Here is a 14,144-nt window from a genome sequence, read left to right on the forward strand (position 1 = left end):
TGCATTTCCACCCCACTTTTAGTATTCTTCCACTCAGGGAGGAGTACACACACCTCAGATCTCTGGTTCAAAATTCACTATTTTTTCATCCTTGCTTTCAAGTTTACGAGCAACATATTTTCACTTTTCATAGGTAGGGAGGGAAAACGAGATTGAAGAGAGTTGTGAATTAAGGTTTTACCAATAGCAGAGTGATATCGAACCCCACCATTGGATCTTCAATCCATTAATGGCGCCCAGGTATGTTTCATTTCTAACCTCGTTGCATTTCCACCCCAATTTTAGTCTTCTTCCACACAGGGAGGAGTACACACACCTCATATCTCTGGTTCAAAATTCCCTATTTTTTTCATCCTTGCTTTTAAGTTTACGAGTAGCATATTTTCACTTTTTCACATGGCTGGAGGGAAAACGAGATTGAAGAGAGTTGTGAGTTAACATTTTACCAATAGCAAACTAATATCGAACCCCACCATTGGATCTTCAATCCATTAATGGCACCCAGGTATGTTTCATTTCTAACCTCGCTGCATTTCCACCCCACTTTTAGTCTTCTTCCACACAGGGAGGAGTGCACAGACCTCAAATCTTGGTTCAAAATTCACTAGTTTTTTCATCCTTTCTTTTAAGTTTATGCTTTAATGTTTGTGCCGCACTCTGTTACTGTTTGCAGGGATGGCATTGGCATTTGATGACTTTGGGAAGCCATTTATTATAATAAAGAAGCACGGGCAGAAGACCCAAATGAAAGGCTTAGATGTTCAAAATTTATAACATTGTGGTCACCAAGGCTGTTATGAGAATACTGCACACCTCACTGGACTCCAATGGAATAAAAATGATGCTCTAGAATCCCTGCGATGATGTCATCATCAGTAAGCTCTTATTCTTTTTATTCTCTATTTCTGGATCAGTGAAACCACTCTTAAATTATGAAAAATAGTAGAATTTATTTTAAAACTTGAATGATTCATAACTAAAAATTACTTAAATTTTTTATAAAGACTAAAATAAACCATTAAATTATGAAAATTAGTAGAATTTACTTTAAAACTTATATGATTCATAACTAAAAATTACTTAAATTTTTGTAAAGACTGAAATAAGCTAATACTCTTCGGTCTACTCACAAACTCTGATGCCCACCAAGCGAGATTCTCTACATATGTCAATGCCTTCCTACTAAAGCTCTTAAAATTGGTGAATGCGTTCAAATGTCGTTTGGATCATTGGACATCTAATGTGCATTAAGGGCATTTCAGCCCCTAGATTTGTATGTGCCATATTCCATCATGTTGGTTCCATTTATAGGTGCATGTCATATTTTGTTGTGGGTAGTTCTCCTATTTTATAGGAGCTAGATTTTGAGGGCCTGCATGTCAAATATAGCTACATGGTATTGGTCCATGCATGTAATATACCCAATAACTTTTGTGCACTTTGAGAATGTGGTACTTCAATTTACCACCCAAATTTACACAAAAACTGAACCCAAATTCACACAAATTCCTGGATGATAGGTACAGATAAAACAACATGATGCACTTCTTGTCTTCACATTATTGTTTGTCAAGTCTATGCTTTGAACAAGACATGATAGCTCTTTTGATGATACAAAAAAAAACACTTAATACTTGGTGAATAATCTGAAGAAGTGCCTTGGTGGTGTTGTGCACAAACTTATGGACAAGAACAAGAAAGTGAAAGAGAGCTGTAAAATTGGTTAGAACATAGATTTTCTATTGATCACTAGATCCATAACTAATGATCCCATAGTGTTAGTAGATAATCATTCCTTCAAATAATGATCCTCATATGTCTCGGGTTATTTTTGTTTTATTCCACCTTCCATGGCGCTGACTTGTAATGTGGAAGAAATTTTCTGATGAAGGCTGCTAAATTAACCCACCAACTTCATAGGGCTCCAATTGACGTTCTTATGTCTAGCTTCTAATTTCTAGTCTTCAAGCATATATATATATATATATATATATATATATATATATATATATATATATATATATATATATATATATATGATGATGGGCCTTTCCGGACTATCTATATAAACAATTGATCTTTTCACTAGATAGACAACGAAGTTAGAAACCTGAAGTTTTCTATCACATTTTTATTTTAAAAGAGAGTCCTCTAGTTCATGTTTCAGGGTTCCTTATTGCCCTTCATGTTCACTTCCATCATTTACTTTGGCTATGATTTTTCTCAGTTGGGTCATTTCTATGGTTTTAGTGTTGTAGTAATTCTTCTCAACATCTTCGTAACGTTTGCATTTCTTCGATATATGCTTCTCCAATTCATGTCCACTCCTCCACATACCATGCTTTTTCTCTTTTCGCAACTGGCTTTTGGACATCATCTTACCAATTCTCATCTTGTAGTTTCTTCTCTCCCCTGAATCTCCTTTGTTGGATTTGCAACGAAGGAGGGAGAAAAAAAATTTCTTTGTTGGATTTGCCTCATTGCAAGCTCTTCCTCCCTTAATACCAATTGATGGGTGCTAGAAAATGCAAAACCTAAACAAATGCACACCAATATGTTGTAGGTAGATAAGAAATAAAATTTACTACCCATCTCAGTGGATGGTGTCAATCACAATCAATGTACTTCACTAAACAGAGGCCAAACAATTCCACGTGATGAATTTATCATTAAACTTGTATTATAACATTCAAGTAAATTAGTGAAATAATAGTGATGCTACTCAATTACATTCACTCTATAGCAGAAATTGATCCTCATGCACAGGATTAAGAAAGGATAAATAAAAATAAATATTTTGTTTCTCACAGAACAATGGGTTGCAAGATTTCTTGTTTAGGCATAGGTTCAATGCTAGTTCTCTTTCGAGGATTTTACCCTTCTTGCTTCTCAGTGATTATTCCTTAACAATCTCCTTCATTTTCAGTGGAGTGATCTTCCTCAATTTCCCAGTGATATGCCTCAATTGATCCAAGGATCTTCATGCCCAATGATTGTGCTCAATTGCAGTTGTGGAGAATATAGAAGCCCTCTATAGTAACATCATAAGACATGAGTGCCAAATACACGACATTTCCATTCTCCAGTAAAGCTTTGGAAGCATTTGCCCCTTCTACCAGAGCTATAATTTGGCTCCACTTGAGAGATATGCCAAGGGAATAACTAGCATCCAACTTCTGCTTTCCTAGCCTTGTATTTGCCATGGTGATGGCCTTGTTGGACTGACCATGACATCTCTGAGTGGTTTTCCGCCAATTGTACAAATAGGGCTATAGGGTCTTGCTGGCTTCCAAGGAATAAACAAAATATGCCACAATGGAATGTTGAGCAGGGATGAATCTTCCATACCAAATCAAATGAACATCCACAGTAGGACTACTAGTGAGCAGGGTACCATTGTGATAAGCTAAAACAAGGGGCTACTATTCAACCAATATAGAGGAACACAGATCAATAAGAAGAAGCACCTAAAAAAATTTCTCCCTCCTTTGTTGGATTTGCCTCACTGCAGGTTCTTCCTACTTTAATACTAATCAATGGGTGCTAGAAAACACAAAACCTGCACAAACGCATACTAATCTGTTGTAGGTAGATAAGAAATAAAATTTACTACCCATTTCAGTGGATGATGTCAATCACAATCAATGTACATCACTAAACAAAAGCCAAACAATTCCATATGATGATTTTATCACTGAACTTGTATTATAACATTCAAGTAAATCGGTGAAATAATAGTGATGCTACTCAATTACATTCACTTTGAAGCCGAAATTAATCCTCATACACGGGATTAAGAAAGGATGAATAAAAAGAAATACTCATTTCTCACACAACAACGGGTTGCATGGTTTCTTGTTTAGGCACAGATTCCATGCTAGTTCTCTTTCCAGGAATTTACCCTTCTTGTTGCTTAGTGATTAGTCCTTAACAATCTCCTTCATTTTCAATGGAGTGATCTTCCTCAATTGCCGAATGATATGCCTCAACTGCTCCAAGGATCTTCTTTCCCAATTATTGTGCTCAATCGCATTTGTGGAAGTCGTTTCCTTCTTCTCGATAGAGTCTATTGCTTCTCTTAATTTGTTTTCCTCAACGAATTATTCCACTTTAGCCTAGTGATTTCTGGTCTATGTTAAAATTTCTTTCTCAATTCTCTCCTCCTTCGCAATGAATGTCTTAATTATTGCTGGAGTTGATTTCTGTTTTAGCATACAACAAGATGTTTTTGGAGACAACAAGATCTGTGATTCCATGCCATCACACCCTACTGTATTTTTGTTAATTCGATATCTCTTTGTTTTTGTCTTATTTATCCAGTAGAAGCAATCTGTCATCTCAACTCCTCTTGTTTTTATTGTGGTTCCAGTGTAATGGGTGAATAAACTAATTACACTGTATCTTGCCTTTCCTACCAACTATTTTAGAAATTTCATGTTTAAAGTGGGAGTCAGTGAAGCTAAGAGTGATCTCCTGTGGTGTCATGTAAGTCTCACAAGCATTAATTGATGATTAAACATGAAGGAGATGCTAGAATTTAAACACGTTTTTGGTGATGCAAGAACACTAATGGAGTGGGGATGCTCCTACATCACTCATTTCAATGTCCAGCAGATAGCCTTTGTTTGAAAATATCTGTTGAAGATACAATTTATTTATCATGTGGCACCATTTGGTGTAGTTATAACAAATTGAGCAGACAAGTAGATGAATAGATTCAATAGAGAAGTGGATCCAAGCTTGAGATTCCAATGGTATTTTTCTTGATTTCAATGATAGGAATTGGATTTGCAACATGCCCCTTATGTTTTTAACTACGTTCAACTTTTCCATTTGAAAACATGTGTATGCCCTTGTTTGAATGCTAGAATTTAGTTATTTCCCCAATAACTATTTGGAGTAGATTATGCTCTATTTGCAGCAATACTATTTATGTATCAGGGTTCTTTGAATTTATAGGTTCATGTTTAAAGACATATACATTTGAGTTCCCCTAGGTCTAGTTCATTATATTTCATCCTTTTATTCTATCAATCCTTGTGTTTGTTGGTGATTTACAATTTGGTGATATCAGTTTCTAGCTACAACACCTTGTTGGATTTCTTAAATATATTTCCTTGCCTTTATCTTACTATCTTTCTTGCGAAGCATGATTATTTATTTGCATATGTAGGGTTGAAGTTTAAGCAGTTGGTTCTACATTTGAAGGACGATTTTCTTATATGATTTGGTTCTGTTTGGCAGGTATATCAACCTTCAGAAGAAGAAGTAATGGGATTTCTTGATCCCTATGTAAATATAGTTTGCTTAGATTGTAATGAGGCTGGTGATGGTGATATTTTATTATTGTGTGATCGCTATGATTTAACATATCATAAATATTGTGTTGGCCTTGGAAGGGCTATCCCTAAAGGAGATTGGTATTGTCAAGGCTATCAAACATCTATGCCTAGACAGTCCAACAAACATGATGAAGATGTTGAGGATTTTGTGCTTGATTTTTTCAATGGGGATGAAGCTTAGGAATCAAAGGATTTGTGGAAGATGCTCCAGCTAGGATGGTTGTATAAATAATAAACTTAGAGCTCAATTTATCACCACCTTCTTCTTCTTCTACTCCTCTCGTAAAGACAAGGCCAACTCATGTAAGAGCAATTCACAGAAGGATTTTGCGATGAAGCACTCCAATTCCATCTCCTAGATTTCCAGATGTATCAAGTGCTTCACTTAGGTAAACTGAAGTATCTGGGAATACATCTCAAGTATCCATGTACGAAAAAAAACTCTCTCATGTCAGCACATACTTCAGGAGCGTGTACAGGCTTTACATGACAATTGGTCTGTACCAGGAAAAGGCTTTTAGTAGTTTTCACCTAGCTCTTCCCTTGATAGATTTGGGGCCAAAGATGGGATGGATGTAATTGTACAACCCACACCCAACAACAGGTTGCTTCTCTTTCGTGAATCAGCTCGGAGAAGTGATTTAGCCCCTATTTTAGAAATGGAAAATTATACAAATAAATATGATGTTGATAAGGCATGGGCAATGATGGAACATACTCTAACATCAAGAGAAGATAATATAGGTCTAGCTAATTCTCATAAAGATGGAATACATTGGCAGGGATCATCTTCTGATCATAAAAATGATTTATAAGAATTGATGGGCAATGCAAGGTCAAGTGTTGTGAGCAGAAGCATCTTAACTACTCATGTACGATCAAGAAAGACACATTCCTACAACTACTAACTATTTGGAAAATCCAAAAAGGATAACAGAGGAGACCTCATGTAGGGATGTTGGAAATAATAGGTTGTCGGCACCTAGTGTTTCTAATGAGATATTGGGTATAATATTATTTGAAAGAAGTAACAGTTTACATCATCAGCTAAACAATGGCACTTCATTTAGTAAACCTCATGAAAATGGAGTTCGCAAAGTTGAAGGTGCAAAGGAGAAGGTGATCTCCATGGTAAAATCTCACATGAAGCGCACACTCACAAGGGAACATAGGTAAAAGCATATGTATTTTTCCTTCTTTTATGGTTTGCCCCTATATAGTTGATTTTACTGGGTGTACATTGTATGCATCTCAAAATTTCTCTTTAGGAAATCCTATTTTTATTCTTTCCAAGAAAAACTCTTTGGGGAATCCCAATGGATGTTTCCTCACATTCATGGATGGAATCCCTGGTAAACCCATTGGCATTGACTAATGCACCTCACCCAAGGGATTTCGAATAGGGCACCTGCCAACACAGAACTAGCCAAATACCCAGTAACATTAATGACATTCGATTGGGCTAACCCCTTGGGCTCAATAAATCATAATCAACTACACTATTTTCCATATTAACATATTGATCCTATTTAACATTTTGTTAGAGTAACCATAACAATCCAAGCATGTTCCTATTTTTATTTTGGTTTTTAATTCCTTTTTTGGTGTGGTGACAACTTTATATGACTGTATAGATGTTTATTTTTGTCAGAGTATATGTTGAAAAGTAGATGCTCTCTTACATTCTACCTTGTCTGTTATGTATTGATGGAGTTCAGTTTCATTAGTTGTGACCAAAGAACTGTGTCAGGCATGTATACAAGGATTCTTGTATCACTATTTATAAACTGAACATTGTCCTTAAACAAGCAAAGTAGATCCTTAATGCTACATGTTTGCATCTCAGGGAACTTCCAATCCTAATAAATGACGTGAAATTTAAGTGTTTCCAGAATCCAAATCTCATGTTTTGTGAATTCACTCATATATGATCCTGGAAAAGTGAAGTGAAATTTAGTTATTTCCAAATCTTAAGTTTTGCGAATTCACTCATATTTGGTGTTGGAATCTTTTGAGCAAACGGGAATAATTTCTTTTAGTTGCATTCAAATTTTCCAAAAATAATACTAAATTTCTCACTGACTAAAATTCTCCCTGAAATGGCTTTGGGATTGAAAATTTTGTAAATATTTTTAGGGAAACAACCCAAAATACCTTTTCCAGATTAGAGTTTTATAACACTAGGTACTAAAACAATCTTCTATTTTCTGCTGCAAATGTCTGATAGAGTCTGCCCAGAAACTGATCAGAAAATTAGGTAGATGCGTTGGACAGACTAAATAATTTTGAATGAATAATCACTTAACATAAATGATATATTAGGTTGCATAAATATATAACTTAGAAGCATGAACTGAATAAGAAATCTCAACGAGATTGACATATTCTTAATTGAGTTGAATGAGACCAGGAATAACTTTGACTACAGTGTGTTGAAATGGAATAATTTTGTTATGGTTTGATAGATTTAGAACTAAAAATTAGCAATTTTCTTACTTGCATAGCTTGGGAAGATTTTTGTATCTCAAGTCTCAACCTTATTGAATAGTATGATTTATGCCTTGCAATGTTGATATATGTTGTGATACCACTTGCCAGTAACCTAAAATCTTTGGATGAAAATTTAGTTGTGAATTTTACATGCAAAAGACATAAGTGAAAATATACATTAAGTGTCCCTTGTGTAGAGTTTCCTTGAAATTATGCTACTGCTTGAATGAATAAATCTGAAACTAATTGTTGCACCAAGACAAAAAATATCTCTGCCAATTTGTAGTGGAATAGAACAGAAATAAAACACAGTCACACTATAGAAAAAAAAAAAAAAAAAAACAAAACAAAACAAAATTTTCTAGGGAATCCAACTGGGAAAACCCTCTGCTAGCTGTAGAAATTTAAAATACTATCCATATTAGACTTTGAGACACCTTCTTCAAGACCAAGTTCATCGATGCTTATTGCTTTCCATATTCATTTTCTTAAGCATTAGGGTTGTTTTTCATCAAATCAGAGTAGCTAGAAAGTGTCTCTTTGAATTCAGAAAGCAGATTATGATCAACTTCATCCAAGAATCCCCTAGAAGGCTCATCAGTAGCAAGAATAAAGGTATTTTTTTAATTTTATTTCATCACATGCATCCATCATAATCACTGATTTGTCTTCATTTCTTTAACAGTCATTTTCAATGTTAGATGCAAAAGGTAATTTAGTATGATATAATCCTTAGGTAACTAACCTCAGACATATTGTTGGTTAATTTATGTTGTTTGAAGTTTATTGAGTTTGAGTTTTATCATGAAACTACTAGAATCGTACTAGCATGGGTGAGTTGATTATCTTGATAACAATGTTATGGTTTGATCTAGTCCTTGAAAGGAACTTATAGTTGATGGTCAAAATTTCACATTCCTTTCATTCTTTTATCTTCACATATAGCAAATATCTTTATGTTATAGCCTCTAGCTAGATATATACAGTAACTTCCACTCAGAAGTTGGATGCCATCATTTTGGAGCTTGAGCTTACTCAACTTACCTTTGTTTGAGTTGAAAATGTCATTAGATCTCATTATATCGTCTATTGCATAGCATGAATCCAATTTACCTCTGTTTCAGTTAAAAATGTAATTAGATCTTATTATATCATCTTTTGTAAAGAATGAATCCAATTTCTCATAGTCCATTTGCTTGAGGTATAACAAAACTACTTTAATTCATTAAACTTACTTTTCATATTCTATTTGTTGATTGTGATTCTGCAAGACGCATCTGCATTGGAAAAGGGGCATATTTACTGAAGTGTGGAAGGAGAGGGAAGCTTTAGTTATGTCCTTTCTAACTTTCTAAGGTATGTAATAAAATTTTAAAAAAAAATCTCCATAGAATGTTGTGCTTTAACTTTTTCTTTTGATAATGGATTATTTATGTGATCTCCCCTCTCTTACACACAACCAGAGTCCATACATACATGGTTTTTTGGGATATGTGGACAAAAAACATGTTTGTGTTAGCCATTTATCTAGAAATTTACACTGTAGAAGACCAAGCATTTACAGTTGAATATTTCCTTGCCACTAAATTAGAGTTGAAGAGTTGGACTCCTAATTTTCAAGAATATACCTCACTTTTAAATCAATTTATTGTTGACTCTGTATAGAACTTCCATGGGAGGGAAAAGAGTCATCACTACCATTGCTTAATCTTTCTGTAAACCAGGTAAAGATTCCAAATGTGTATAAATTAGTGGCTCCTTGGAGAATCCCAAGACTAGCGCTATTGTAGCAACAAGAAATTCATTTATTTTGAGTTATTCATTAGTGCATTGGTAGTATATTGTTTATTCCATACAATACCTCAACAGTGTATGATCAAATTACAGTTAAGTCTGTCATAATATTTTGACTTACCCTCTTTTAGAGGGAAACTAGAGTGTGTGTCAAGCTTGCACGTCACAATTGTATCATGCAAAGTTTACCTGGGACAAGTTTTGTGGATCTAAGCAGCAAGATACCTGTTGGAATTCAAGAGGCAACAATACTACAAAGTGGGAAAGAGGTTTCACAGTTAACTTGGCTTTCACATTATGGTTGGATTTGGTTTGTTGGCAAGATGCTGGATACCCCAACTTCATTTTTATGACTGAGTGCAAGATTGAATCATTCGACATATTCCTCACTCAATTGTCATTAAGTGATGGGTTTTCTTAGAAGTGCTTCACACCTATAAACTTTAATAGAGTTGTTATTGAGTCTTTGGAGGTGGTTAGATTTTCAAAGCACACACGTACAAGAAGAGGAGAAATAATATGCCCGGCTTATTTGAAGTTATCTACCTATGAATAGGGTGTTCCCATTCATAAACCTAACGACTCACTCTACTTCTTTCTAGTGAACAACTTTGGGACTTTCCATGAATCGTGAGACAATTCCAACCCCATAACTATATTTTTCTTATTTAAATCTATACCCAATAGATTTGAATTTGCACAAGGAGAACTCCATTCTTGATTTGAAAGAACCTACAATTGACTTGTACCATGCTATTAATCTTTTTTGTATTTATTCACATCCTTGGTTTGTGACATAAAGATGCAACAAGCTACCTTGCATTTTCTATACTAAAACTCTTAAAAAATAATAAAGTATGCCCAAATCTATCATTTCAAATGATCTATGTAGCTCACCTTTTGGTTTTTCAATTATCAAAGTTGTTACCTATATTGATGATATCTTCTATAACTGATACCACAGTGACAATATGTGTTATAGTTTTATCTGTGTTTCTCTGAAGGTGTTTCTCCTTCTGTAGAGCAGCAATACACTGCAGTTTCCATTTAGGGGAGAAGTGTACCCAGTAGCAACATTGGCCTGTGTGCAGATGGGTTGAATGCACATTAGACTCTGTCTATTGTTTTGAAGGTGTTTCTACTTCAACAATACTTCATCTCAATATATCCTTTCGGCCTGCACCTTTAGTAGATGCATGTAGCCTTGGGATACATGTTGTAGATTATAGTTTTCCTATGAGGTTGTAGCAGCGATGAAAGAAGTCCATCGATTTTAGGCATCTTGTGGTTGTTGTATGAAAGCATGTTTTTTTAGTGTTTCCCAAACTTAGATACATCCATATTTAGTATGCTTTTAGTTTGACTTAGATGCTCACTTTTCTTAATTTAGGTATTTTTCTTAGTTCTGTTTTATGCATAGATTTATCTTTAAGAAAAGTGCACAGTAGAGAAGGGTTCTATATTTTGAGCAGGGGACACACTTCGAGGTAGGAGGCACTCTATTCTAGGAAACTTTTGCCATGAAAGTTAGGTGCTTTATCCGAGAATCCCAACGGGTGCTATTGTAGCAATAATAAATTCATTTGTTTTGAGTTCTTCATTAGTGCATTGATAGTATATTTTTTATTCCATGAAATACATCAATAGTGTATGATCAAATTACAATCAATATTGTCATAATATTTTGACTTACCCTATTTTATAGGGAAACTAGAGCGTGTGTCAAGCTTTCACGTCACAATTGTATCATGTAGAGTTTACCTGGCACAAGTTTTGGGGATCTAAGTAGCCAAATACCTGTTGCAATTCAAGAGGGAACAATACTACAAAGTGGGAAAGAGGTTTCTCAGTTAACATGCCTTTCACATTATAGTTGGAGCCGGTTTGTTGGCAAGATGTTGGTTACCCCAACTTCCTTTTTATGACTGATTGTAAGATTTAATCCTTCGACATATTCCTCACTCAATTGTCATTAAGCGATAGATTTTCTCAGAAGTGCTTTACATCTATAAACTTTAGCAGTGTTGTTATTGAGTCTTTGGATGTGGTTATCTTTTCAAAGCACACACGTACAAGAAGACGAGAAATAATATGCTCGAGTAATTTCAAGTTATCTTCCTGCGAATGGGGTGTTCCCTTCCATAAACCTGACGACTCGCTCTACTTATTTCTAGTGAACAAATTTGGGACTTTTCATGAATTGTGAGACAATTTCAACCCCATAACTACTAGTTTCTTATTTAAATTTATACCCACTAGATTATAACCCGCACAAGGAGAATTCAATTCTTGTTTCAAAAGAACCTGTAATCAACTTATACCATGTTATTTAATATTTTATGTATTTCTTCGCATCCTTGGCCTGTGACATAAAGACGCAACAGGCTACCTTGCATTTTCTATACTAACACTCCTAAACAATAATAAAGTATGCCCAAATCTGTCATTTCAAATGATCTATGCATCTCACCTTTTGGTTTTTCAATTATCGAAGTTGTTACCTATATTGATGAGATCATCGACAACTGAGGCCACAGTGACAATATCTGTTAGAGTTTTATCCGTGTTGCACTAAAGGTGTTTTTTTCTTCAGCAACACTACAATACATTGCAGTTTCCATTCAGCGGAGAAGTGTACCCAGTAGAAGCCTTGGTTTGTGTGCAAATGGGTTGAATTCATAGTAGACTTTATCTATTGTTTTGAAGGTGTTTCTCCTTCAATAGTACTTCATCTCAACATATCCTTTCAATCTACACCTTCAGCAGATGCATGCAGCCTTGGGGTACATGCTATAGATTCCAGTTTTGTTGTGAGGATATAGCAACAATGAAAGAATCACATCGATTTTAGGCATCTTATTGTTGTTGTATGAAAGCATGCTTGTCTAGTGTTTCCCAAACTTATATAGAACCATATTTATTATACTTTTATAGTTTGACTTAGATGCTCACTTTTCTTAATTTAGGTGTTTTTCTTAGTACTATTTTATGCACAGATTTATCTTTAAGAAAAGTGCACAGTAGAGAAGGGTTCTATATTTTGAGCAGGGGACACTCTTCTACATAGGAGGTACTCTAGTCTAGGGAGCTTCTGTCATGCATGTTAGGTGCTTTATCCTAGAAAAAGTTCCAAGTCCGTTCCTCCTTCACAAAGTCCCTGCCAAACAAGACACCAGTGGATAGAGTTCCAAGTCCCTAAATTTTACAAAACCCCACTTGAGCCTAGCTATCTAGCCTAAAATCCTTTACATTCCAGTCATCTCTTGGCTATGATTTCATAGAGAAAGCCCTTTTTGGTTTGGTAGGGCTAGCTACCAAACTAAAAGCTTGGTTTGTGGTTACCTCTGTCGATCTCCTCATCAGCCTAGGACATTATGGAGGATAACAGAGGGCATGAAAACTAGGGAGTGCCAAGGTGTTCTAGTGAATGTAAGGTTCCCAAGTCATGGAAAAATACAATGCTAGTTGTGAGTTCATGACTGCCAAGGTGTGTTAGGGAATGCTAGGGCATGCTAAGATGTGCCAGATAGTACGAAGACATGTCAAACAAGATAAGATGTGCCAAGTGCTAAGGCATGCCAAGATGTACAAGGATTCCAAGTCCTTGCCTCCTCTTCTTCCATATTCTATCCACTTATGACATTTCCTTTGCAATATTTGGTGCATTTGATAGTTATAGGTCATTTATAGGTTATAAATGTCTTCAAAGTTTCACTTCTAATTGAGTATTCAACTGAACATATTGATTCTCTTATACATAACTATTTTTCCCTCCACTCAATTTTCATAATTTCAATAACCATTAGGTAGGGGACCTACAACTTAGATGTTGCTTTGCTTGTTTAGTAAAATATTGCCGAGACTTTAATTTATTGAAAGTTGTAGAATTTACAATTTATGAAGTTTCAAGGTCTAATTTTTTAAAATATAATTCTTTAAAGGGTGCTAACTCAATGGAACTTGGTGGTTGGTGGTCCAATTCCATCATGCCCTGACATCCATATGGAATGACAACGATCAATTTTTGGTGACGAAGGCTCTTTTGACCTTCAATAATGAGCTTTGACGACATTTTTTGACCCTCACCAAAAATGTGAAATGGTGACGGTCAACGAACACCACCATATATACACATTAATAGTGACAACCCTGAAAGGTCCATAACCATAAATCGTTTTTGTTTATATGAAATGGTGACAGTCATTGTCTGTCATTATAGTCATTATTCGTGATAGACCTTGAATGTCACCACAACACCTATACTTCTACCAATGTGGATTTTGGTGACTATCAATGAACGTCACCATATATATGCACCAATTGTGATGGCCATTAAAGATCCATCATAATAAATCATTATTGGTCATATGAAATGGTGACGGTCACTATCCATCATTATAATCAATATTCTTGATGGACCTTGAATGTCACCATAACACCTATACTTTTAGCGACACCACCTTTGGTGACGTTCAGTTTTTGGTGACCAAGGCTATGGTCTGTCACCATTGCTCATAT

Source organism: Pinus tabuliformis, chromosome 4_2 (assembly GCF_031772625.1).
Source record: "Pinus tabuliformis cultivar Carrire ecotype Pingquan chromosome 4_2, CPIR1, whole genome shotgun sequence".
In the NCBI taxonomy this organism is placed as follows: domain Eukaryota; kingdom Viridiplantae; phylum Streptophyta; class Pinopsida; order Pinales; family Pinaceae; genus Pinus; species Pinus tabuliformis.